Genomic DNA, 11,157 nt, shown 5'->3' with positions numbered 1-11,157 from the left:
TAAGCTTTCTGCAATTCCTAAATTATTTGAAGCAATTATAACAAATCAGTTGACGCATTCCATCTCTTCTAGCACTTCATATAGTCAACATGGATTTTGCAAGGGCAAATCACCTTCTACAAATTTACTTGAATTAACATCCTATCTCTCAAAAGCATTTAGTGAAATCAAATCTGTTTATGTTATATATACTGACTTCAGTAAAGCATTTGACTAAGTGTGCCACTCGTTGCTCATTTATAAACATGATCTTCTTGGTCTTCCACCTAATTTTCTACGCTGGATCTGTTCATACCTCTATGATAGATCACAGAGGGTAATGTTTAAAAATACCATCTCTGACGTCAATGATGTTACTTCAGGAGTCTGGTTCTGTTCTTGCTTCTTATAAACGGTATTTCTACAGATATACAGTTTTCCAAAATTTGAATGTATGCAGATGATGTAAAGCTTTATAAATCGAACGTTTAAAGAAAGGTCTTTGCCACAATCAGACTTATACAGCATAGCTTACTGGTGTAAAGTAAATCGTATGCCTCTAAATCTTAAGAAATGTAAAGTAATGTGCTTCTCGCGAAGAGCTGTTCATCCCTCTTCTTATACAATAAGTAACCATAACCTGGAGCAGCTATGCAATTTTGTGGACCTTGGTATCACAATGCATCCTAAGCTTAACCCTGGCATTCAGTAAGCGGTCTCTAGTCACTAATAGTGACTTTTGGTGGTGAACTTGGATTTTGAGACTATTTGGTACTCAGTACGCTGTCTCACGTCTCTAGTCTCAAAAATAAGTCACTAATTTGTCAGCTGGCTAAGAGCCGGTCGCAAAAATAGAAGTATGGAGGAAAAACTTATTTCTTTCCATTTTGTTAAAAAAACGCGAAAATGAAGCGAAGAAATTTATTCAACAAAAATTTCATTAGGAAATAAACCAAAATGCTTTAATATCATACAAATGTATTGAAAAAAATGTAGTTTTTTGTTTTTTAAACATTGCAATCTAAAGATTGCTAAAAAAAATAAAACTAATAAAAAAAAATAAAAAATACTAATTAAAAAAAAAATTAAAAATCCTCTACGGCCGAGGAGGACTTGAACGCGGACCCTTTCGGTTGCCAGCCTAATGCTTTTACCACTCCGCCATTGCGCCTCTTTGAGCGGCGCGGGCAAAAGACATACATAAACACTGTCAGCTGATTGTCTGTGTTTACTTTCACCACACGTTTTCGGTGAACTTTTTGTGACTCTCTCCTTCTGAATACCCAAATCGTCTCAAGTCACAAAAATAGTCACTAATTGATTATCTCAAATTTAGTGGCTTGAGATGAGACTGAATTACTGAATCCCACGGTAATTTTAATCTTCACATTAATGTGACAGTCAACGAGGCTAAAGGTGTACTTGCATTTGTGAAACGATGGTCAAAATAATTTTGTGACCCTATATTACTAAAACCCTGTTTACAATATTTGTTAGACCGATTCTGGAATACGGTTCGGTGGTTTGGAATTCAAGGTATCAAATTTACTCAGACAAGATAGAATCAACTCAAAAACAGTTACTACCATTTGCTTTAAGAAATTTCCGTTGGGATTCTTAATATTACTTTCCGCCTTATACGATCCGATTAAAACTTATTAATCTTCCTACACTTGCCAGTCGCAGGCAAATGCATGGTGCAATTTTTATAGTTAAATTACTGACAGGCTCAGTTTCAAGTCCGCTTCTTCTGGGTGAAGTTAGCTTTAATGTTCCCTCCCGGGTATCAAGACACTATTGTCCCCTATTTCTGAAAGCTTGTAAAACTAATTTTGAATTGCACGACCCACTCCGTTGCTTATGCCAGGATTTTAGCTCTCATTCCAGCACGTTTGATATATCAGATCGGCTTTTCTTGTAGTAAGAAAGCGGTATTCTCCTCTCTCAATAAATGAATTATTAACATAAAGACATAAAATGAATTGATGGATTTAGTTCTGTAGCTGAACAATTTTAGATCTGGACACTTAACAAACTCCTGAATATCGTGACTCGGCGCAAAAAATTGAAAATACTGGTTTCCGTACGTTATGCGGAGGGTAGAAACCGTTGGGATTATTATTAAATAGAGACAGTTGCGTCGATCCTATATAGAATTCAACGCTGAGCTGCCGCCGTGTTGAAAAAATCGTTCAATGATATAAAGAATTAAACAATGTATAATTGTACAGCAAACATCTTAAAAACATATATTTAGAAACGTAGTATTATTATAAAATATTTTAGTTACTTTAGCACATCAGTAATATAAAATAGAATAAATGTCTTTAGGCTAAGCCCATCACGTTGAGTTCAGGTAGCACTGGAAAATATGGCGGAAAGTTACCAACTGTTGAGCTGAGCGGAACTACTCAACTGTGCGTTTCTAAGACAAATAGCCAACGGTTAGGCAACAGCTACGTCTTATGAACGCACCCATTAAAAATGTCTCAAAAACTTGTATTTGTTGGTAAACTCCGTCTTTAAGAAAAATTTCTATTTCCGGCTTGTTTGAATTCTCGCTTAATGACATATAACTGAAAATTTAGAAGTTATAAGTTATTTTTAGTACAGTCAAGTTATTGTTGAAAATTAGTCATCGGCATAGTTGTCAATTTACTTTGAATGCTAAGAGACGACCTACTACAGTTCGGAAAACTTAAAATTTGCAAACTACTTGGTATTATTAAATGCACGTTTATGTAGCTAAAAAAATAATTTTTCAAAGTGACAAGAATAAAGGAAAATTTCTTGCTTGGAGGATGAGCAACCAACTGTTAAAAATGTTATAATAGCTCGTTCATAAATAAAAAAAAATTTCCTTCAATTTACGAATACTTATAGGAACAGGTATCCAAATTTACACTGAGGAAAACACGAAGTATCCCCCAAATTTTAAGGCGAAAATGTATCCAATTGGATACATATGTATCAAAACGGCAACACTGCCCACGTCTGTTCATAAGCAGGGTTCATGATGCAATAATGAAAGGTGTTATACGTTGGCAACTTCTCGCTCTAATCCGCCGTCTTGAACTACCTTAGGAGAAACTGTGTTGTTTCTTTGCTATTTTCACTGAACATTTCCCAAAATATTAGAAAAAAATTCTAAACAAGCTACATTGATTCAATTTTCGTTGTTCGTTTTGTTCTTATTCGCTGACATTTGTTTTCTAATTGCGTGAAATTTGGTAAGTATTGTAATAAAACCGAATTATTTTACAAATAAATTATAATTTTGCATTTATTAGGTCATTTCCTTAGTGTTTTCCTAACCGACCTGTGCTGGTATTGTGATTAAGAGCTAATGCACGTAAGTTACAACATATTATTTTGACTTTATTGATGAACCAATCCATTTGAGCTCTTTGTTATTTCAAAACCTAATGAACCATTTATTCGCAGATTTTTCGGACGATTCTGCTGTGCTGCGTTCCTGCTCCGCCTGTATATTATAGTGTTGCGTTCCTGTTGCGCCTTTGCATTAGTGTGTGCGTTGTGATTTAGACACGTTGAAGTAAGTTGAAACCAGGTTTTTGTTTGTAAAAAACCTAAAAAGCCATTTATTTGCAGATTTTTTGTATGCTTCTGCTGTGCTGCGTTCCTGCTCCACCCGTGTATTAGATTGCTGCGTTCCTGTTAGCATACATATCATCGCTTAAAGTACAAAACCGCGTAACTGACATTTGCTGCTATAAATTGGATTCGCTCACACACGTTTTTGGCTCAATCCTTATCCATTCTTCCTGAAATATACTAGCCAAAAATGCGATTGCTTTTTACAAAAAGATAACCATTTTGAAATGTGAGTGTTTTTACTCTCTAGAAATAAATTTATGCAACCTCGCATACGTGGGTTTGCATTATCTCTATACGCGGTTTTGCAATTTATTGATACATGGTTTTGTACTTTAACCGACGATATGTATGTAGATGTATGTACATGCCCTGCAAACCAAAGTTCCCGAAATCTTAAGGATATCGTTAGAATTATCTCGTTTCTGTAACGATTTTTTTACGAATTTTCAAAGAAAATTATATGAAGTGGTTGACACGATCTCGTAAAGAAATTTCTGTACGAAAAATAAAGAAAATTCTGGAAAAATTCTGAAAGATATTCTTCACATAGCAGCATTATTGTCGTTGCTTCACAGATTTTCTTCCGAAATTTCGTAAAAGAATGGAAGTGTGCGTAATTTATTTCATTTTAGAAAATTCCGCAAAAATTCGAGTTAAATCTTAACGAATTCTTTAAAATTTCTTTACAATGCAGAATACTCTGAAAGAATGGTTTGCAGGGTGTATATCACATATATTGACTTAGATATGTATACACCACTAATGGTGTACATAATTTTTTTTATATTGAAACTAGATATGTATATAGTACATATTTTATTATTATTATTCGGTTCAAAAAAGTCCTATCTCAAATAAAAATGCTTCGAAAATGTGCTGAGATAGGGCGTTCTTCAGCCAAATTTTGAAATAGGGCGTTGAAAAGCTTTCTGATATCGGGCGTTTTCGACCTGGCTGCCGAGATAGGTCGATCTTCTACTCAGCCATCGATATATGGTCGAAGTTTTCGTTATATGGAAGGCGATTAAACACGATTTGTTTTTAATCGATTCTAAAAAAATTAAGGTAATTTTTAGCCACTTCAAACTTGCATATAATTAGACTAAAATTGAAGTGGCTATAAAACTGAGTGCTCAAAAAAATTCTAACACTTCTAAGAAAAAAGTTTGAATTTTGGGTGAAAATTTGTTGTATTTTTTGTAGTTTTCTACTAAGTTTTAAAATTGGGTTTATATGGGTTTTGTTAGAAATTCAACTTTACTTTTGTTGCAAATTCTTAGTAATAAATAAATTAACATGAGAGGGAAATAATATCACTTTGAAATGGGGTTGCTATTGATATGACCGATACTGTATGTATATAATAAATTTTGTACAATTAAAAAAGTGGATTTACTAAAATGAACACAACGTATTAATTACAAATTCTGAAATATGTCGTTAATTTCAAAAACAAATAAATAAAACTTTAAAAAGTAGTCAATGCTTGCTGTATGACACGAACTTGGATATACGTGGACTTGGGTAATGTATAATTCCTTATATGATTCCTCAAAGTATCCCTTGTATAACACTGTGGAACACAAAAAAACTTTAGTGCGACTATATCAGGTTTGATAGCTGTTGGCCATACCAATAATGCCTCATTCTAAGATTTACTAGATCAATTCGTGTTCTCCGAGAAAAAAAATTTTCACGATCAAAAAATCTGAAACATTTTTTCTCCAAATTTTGAACATTTATCGTTTTTGGCCTTTATTTTGTTGAAAATACCATACAAAGAAAATATAGGGCAAAAAACAAGAATTTTCAAAATTTTGGCGGCTATACTCAGATTTTTGAATCGTGACATTTTTTTTTCTCGAGAACACGAATTGATCTAGTAAAACTGAGCGTGAGGCATTATTGGTAAGGTCAACAGCTATGAAACCTGATATATGCGCACAAGAAGCCCATATGAAAGAGGGGGACAAAAGATCACACGTAAATGAATTCCTCTTTTTGGCCTGTACAATATAAGGGACACATTTCAAATTCATAAGGGATAATTTTCTTAGTGATGCGGCTCATAAAAGGAATTATATAAGCCATACTGTTCTAGCTGGGTATTCATCAGCTCGAAAATTTTAAGCATATTATCATATTCCTGTGAATAAAAACACGCCCAATTTTATTATTTTAATTATCTACAACTTTATGAGACTAACGAGCCATATATATACCTATTCTGATAATCGGAGCGCTGTTGAGAAGGCATACAATTTAGTACTTTTTTAACTAAAAGGCTTTTTTTTATTCCCGCTTTTCTTGTACTTCCAAAATACAATATTGACCTAAGGTAGTTCGATTTCGAGCTGTCACAACGTACAACACCTTTCATTATTGCATCATGAGCAGGGTTCAGAAAAATTCGTTTTCAAATGATTCAAATTAATTCATTTCATTTGTATTTGCGATCGGTGAACGAATTTTATAACAAGCATGATACAAAAAGAAGGTAGTTTCATTTCAAAATTTTTGACAAAAAATAAGTTTTTGAAGCTTCATAAATTGTACCAAATTATGACCTACCTTGCCACATTGATATCAATGCCACAATACATCAGAGGGTTTAATGATGTGCGTTGGAAATGTTCGGTTATTTGTAAAATGATTTTTTGGTGGGGAGCGGAAACGGAAGGTGCGTGTCACCAAAAACTTACTAGAAAGAGAACAGTATAAACTTTAAGATAATTCACCCTTCGCCTCCCTGCCCCTTCTACAGACACTCGGGGCCCATTTCAAAATGGGGTAAAATTAGCATTTTCGCAAAGAAAAATTAAACTCGTGTTAGGCCATCAGCAGTGGGTACTCTTTTCCATTTTGGTAGCCTTCGGCCGCGCTAGTGAAAATAACCTCATCAGTCCAACTCTGGTTACGCCATCCACAGTATATTTGGGCTAAATTGACCTCCAAATTTACAAAAAAAAGGTTCATATTTTAAACCGAAACCTTTGTTTTAACTTAAAGCTTAGTCCTTTGGCTAGTCGTATATGTTAAAATTTTTTGATTCGGGTCACGGGTTTGAACACGATAACCCAAAATCATTGTACAAATTTGGGATGTTGCGAATGTGGAATTTTAGACATCCGCGGATGCGAATACGTATGCGAATATCTAAAAGCTAACAACCGCGAATGCGGATGTCAAGTATTTTTAAGAAACAATTAGAATCTAGCATAATGGCGAGATCGTTGTTTAAATAGCGCTTACAAAGCCAAACCAGATGTGTCAGGTTTTTCTAAAGCTTTTTAAAAATAGTTCTCCATTGTCATTCCTTTGGCTGTTTCAGAATTTGGGGAATCTGTAACTTCATCAGCGTTTTTCGATTTTAGTTTTTGTAGTTCATTTTTAATACTTTCTTCTGCGACTGGTTTGAACAATCCGTGCCTATAGCGAGCTAAATAGGTGGATATGGAAAATAAATTATTGTTTTCCTGGAATGAAAATTTTGAACAAAATTCTGTTTTCAAAGTCGTGGCTGTCAGCGGAATCGGATAAGAACACTGTTATTTTTTAAAAAAGCACCCCGTTTTTTAAAAACATTTGAGTCTCAGATACTTACGTAATTCTTGTCTTATTAAAGGTCAGACCTATAGTCTTTTCATTATTTGAATATCGCTCCTCTTTAAAGCCAGACGTTGATCATTTCTGCTGGAAATCCCTATTGAAGGAGCTTACCCTTTGACTTTAAATAGCAAAGAAGGGACAGTACATATCCATCCGAAAAAATATTGCCCGAAAAGTAAACAAAATTACTGTTCTTTAATTTTTTGCTAAAAATAAATTCCTCAAACAAACACGTCAAAACAAATCACGAAAATTTGGTTAAGAATTACAGTGCACAGCTTCTTTTTTTGTGTCTAGTAGTTTTTTTAAAATTGGTCCAAAAAAATAATATTAAAGAAAGAAACCAATGCAGGTATTGAAAGAAGAGAAAACAAAAAATATTGTTAAAAAGGCTAGGTTCCCTTTTACGTACGTCAAAGGTCAAGTAGAAGTTGGAACTTGCATGACTGCCCATTGATTGCTCAGTTATATAGCTGAAGAAATAATAAGTTTAAATAGATTTTTGTCTAAGTTGATAAATATGAACAGTTTTGTTACACAAATACTCCCACGACCACAGGCAAAAATATTGGCTACAATTTGTCATTTTGTTTGCCATATATACGTTTTATCGGTGCACTTGCACAACATTCGTATTCGCATTGATTATTGCGAATGCGAAAGCGAATGCGAATGTTAAAATTAATGCGGAAGCTCCGCAGTTGCAACAACCCTGGTACAAATATCCGAACCGTAACCAAACTGTCTTACTTATGCCATTTTCTAAAAACAAAAACTTTCTAAAATGAAACTGCAGTAGTTTTCATCTTATGTGGATAATTCTTGTCACAAATACCTGGTTTCTTGCTTATATTTATGCATATATATTTTTGAGCAGCGCCACACCTTAACAGAAAATTCCGAGAATCCAAAATTGGTACTGTTACAAGTTGCATCCACCCACCCTCTTCCACGGATAACGGTACATCGGTTAGAGGTTTAAAAATATTTTGTGTCAGCAATTTGTCATCAAACTGCATTAAATCGTATTACGTACTCTATCCTCTATCCAAAAAACTTTATTTTCGAGCGTTTGCACAGGTGTATCATATTCCTTCAGTTTGAAAACGCGCAAGACTTTAATGTTTTCATCCAACTTCACTAACTTAAAATTTTTTTTTTACTTTTTCAAGAAACAAAAATTTTTCTGCCAGTGAATCTGGTAGCATGGTTTTAATGAAATGTCATAAACTTATTAAAAGTCAAGTGGTCGGCAACAACAACGAATGTCAATAAATGAAACTACTTTCTATTTTTGTATCATGATAACAAGCATTTGTTTTCGTTGCCTGGCGACGATTGTTTTTTTTTTTTTGTTTTCATTCGGAAGAATGTATTTTTTAATTTTGGTTGCGTTCCATGGTGTAATAATAACAAGGTGTTGTCAGTAACTTAACCTCACTTTTTCGGCAGGTCTATTCCGGTCACGCATTTTAAAGTAGTAGAAAAAGTACTAACTATTTACTACTTTTAATCCGTTCGTGCATACTATTTCAAATTAAATGTAGAAAAATGTTTAATTACAGGCTTATAAGCCTGAATATATGTTTGTATCGTAAGCTCCACACAGGTTGCACATATATTGTAACTTATAAAAAAGTGCAGGCCGTAAAATAAGGCAATTTCCTATAAAACTGTAAGTGATTTTTTAAATAGATTAGTAATAATAATACTAGATTGGCGCTTACACATATGTTAGTGTTTGACCGAGCTTCTCCTCCGACTTGTGGCGTGCGCCTTGATGTTGTCACACAAAGCGGAGGGACCTACAGTTTTACGCCGACTCCGAACGGCGATTGCATTTTTATGAGAAGCTGTTTTTCATGGCAGTAATACACTCGGAGGTTTGCCATTGCCTGCCGAGGGACGACCGCTGTTAAGAAAAAACCTTTTTTCTATATTTTTGCGATGTTGCTTTGACCAGGGCTTGAACCCAGATGCTGCGGAGTGGAGCGCGCACTGCTTACCACTACGCCACAGCGGCTGACATATAGATTAAAACACATAAATATCGATAATATAAGCGAAGTCGTAATTTAACCATGCTGCCGCTCTATTCTAGTGTATCAGTAGTCCATTTGGCTCGATATTATGACAATGCAGCAAAAGATATTTAATATAAAAAAATCGCCTTTCCATACGATTTTTGTGTACGTCTTTTTCCATTGATAACTACGATATCTTTTATATTTTATATTTTGAGGACAAAAATTATACAAATCCAGCAATTTTAAATATTAATATCGTTCTGAAAACACCAAGTTGGTTAAAAATCAAGATAAAATCAAATACTAAAATGGAGTATTTTAAATACAATTTCCCAACTAATAGCATTATAAAAATTAAGATCGGCAGCACTGAAAATAAGCATGCCGATCTTGTCAAAATTACAACAAACACGTCGCTACTGACAACACCTTGTTATTATTTCACCATGGTTGCGTTCTAATTAACTTCAAAGGTAATTATATTCTTTTCATTCGTGGTATACGAATGAATATCATCTGACTGATTCGTTCTCTGCCGCAAACATTTGCCCGAATTTATCACTATTTGGCTATGTAAATATATGTTAAGAAAATTAGTTTAGCACAGTATTATAAATGAAAATTATTTCAAACATATACATATCTACATATCTGTGTTCATATGGAAAAGTAGCTTATGTCGAATATCACAGTGTGGAGATATTCGTAATTTTATCTAATTTTTAAGCTAGCTTGTTCCAGTAAAAAAATTGTACGTGAAAGCATTATTATTAATGTCAGTTGAAAGCCTGGATAATAGTTTTAAAAAAAATCTGTAAAACCTATTCCCTATGAAGCTTTTTTTACTTAAGCGCTTTTTTTAAACTGAACTTTGCAATTTAGTGAATCTTAAGTAACTTAAGCGATTATATTGAAATAAATACCGTGAATTGAACAGTGTTAAATTAACATAAGTTGTTTTATTGAAACGCATTTACAAATATCAAAACAGATAAGGAAAAAATACTTTAATTCATGAATGTATTTAATTAATTAAATGAATGCTATTTAAATACAAATATATGTCAATATTCAAGTAATTTCATTTAAGCTCATATAAAATGATGCGAAACATAAGCTTTATAGATCATAAATGTTTTTAAGGTATGTATATAATTATTCAAACACTTCATCATATTCAGTTAAGTCTGGGTGAAAGTCCAACATTTCTTGAGTTCTTAAATTTAAGTAAAAATCTTTGTAATTTTCGTCAATCAGTGGTAACATGTCAATCAAGTCCTGTTTCTTCTTAGAATTGATGCTTATAGGTGATATATAACACTTATTTAAATTATTAATTTTTATAGAATTGATTCCCGTTTTTCTTAAGTTAATTTTTCTGAATGGCGCATTTTCATTTAGGGAAGTTTTAAAATGAACTGTTCCAAAATCTTTGGTAAAGCGCAACCACTTTATGTCAGCCCAGCTATATTTCTGCCCATCTTCATCCACTTTTCTCCATAAGAAGCAATCTTTAGCAGCACTCGCAAAATCAATGAACTGGTTTCTACTCATCTCATTCACAATAAATTTTTTTTTACTCCAACAGTTCTAATAAATTGATACCAGTCTCTTGGATGGTGGATTTTAATTGATGTGTTCTTCTTTTTCCTTTCTATGAGCGCATGATCACTGTCGCATTCCATATGCGTGTGGCCAGGGACCAAAAACTTATGATCAATTACGTTTAATGTTGTTTCGGAGCAGTGAATATATATGGCAAACATCGTGGCAACAAAAGAATTTTTATTTTGGCCCGGGCAGCAGTCACTATAAAAAATAACCTGACTTATAGAGGGTTGAAGGCCTTTTAATACTTCAAACAAACATGATGATGATGAAACTATACAAAAAAGCAAATAAGCAAATGGATGTATAGAATTGA

General features: G+C 33.5%; 1 long non-coding RNA gene across 1 annotated transcript; it reads left to right on the top strand.

Moving 5' to 3' along the window:
- Window positions 1–3,166: 3,166 nt before the first annotated feature.
- On the top strand, window positions 3,167–4,068 carry LOC118750069. The gene is made up of 4 exons (XR_004994345.1): window positions 3,167–3,209; window positions 3,270–3,331; window positions 3,424–3,535; window positions 3,592–4,068. It is a non-coding gene; the product is annotated as an uncharacterized LOC118750069 (long non-coding RNA).
- Window positions 4,069–11,157: the final 7,089 nt, after the last annotated feature.

Source organism: Rhagoletis pomonella, unplaced genomic scaffold, assembly GCF_013731165.1.
Source record: "Rhagoletis pomonella isolate Grant_MI unplaced genomic scaffold, Rhpom_1.0 Rhpom_scaffold_00128, whole genome shotgun sequence".
NCBI lineage: Eukaryota > Metazoa > Arthropoda > Insecta > Diptera > Tephritidae > Rhagoletis > Rhagoletis pomonella.
This window is presented reverse-complemented; position numbering and strand designations above follow the sequence as displayed.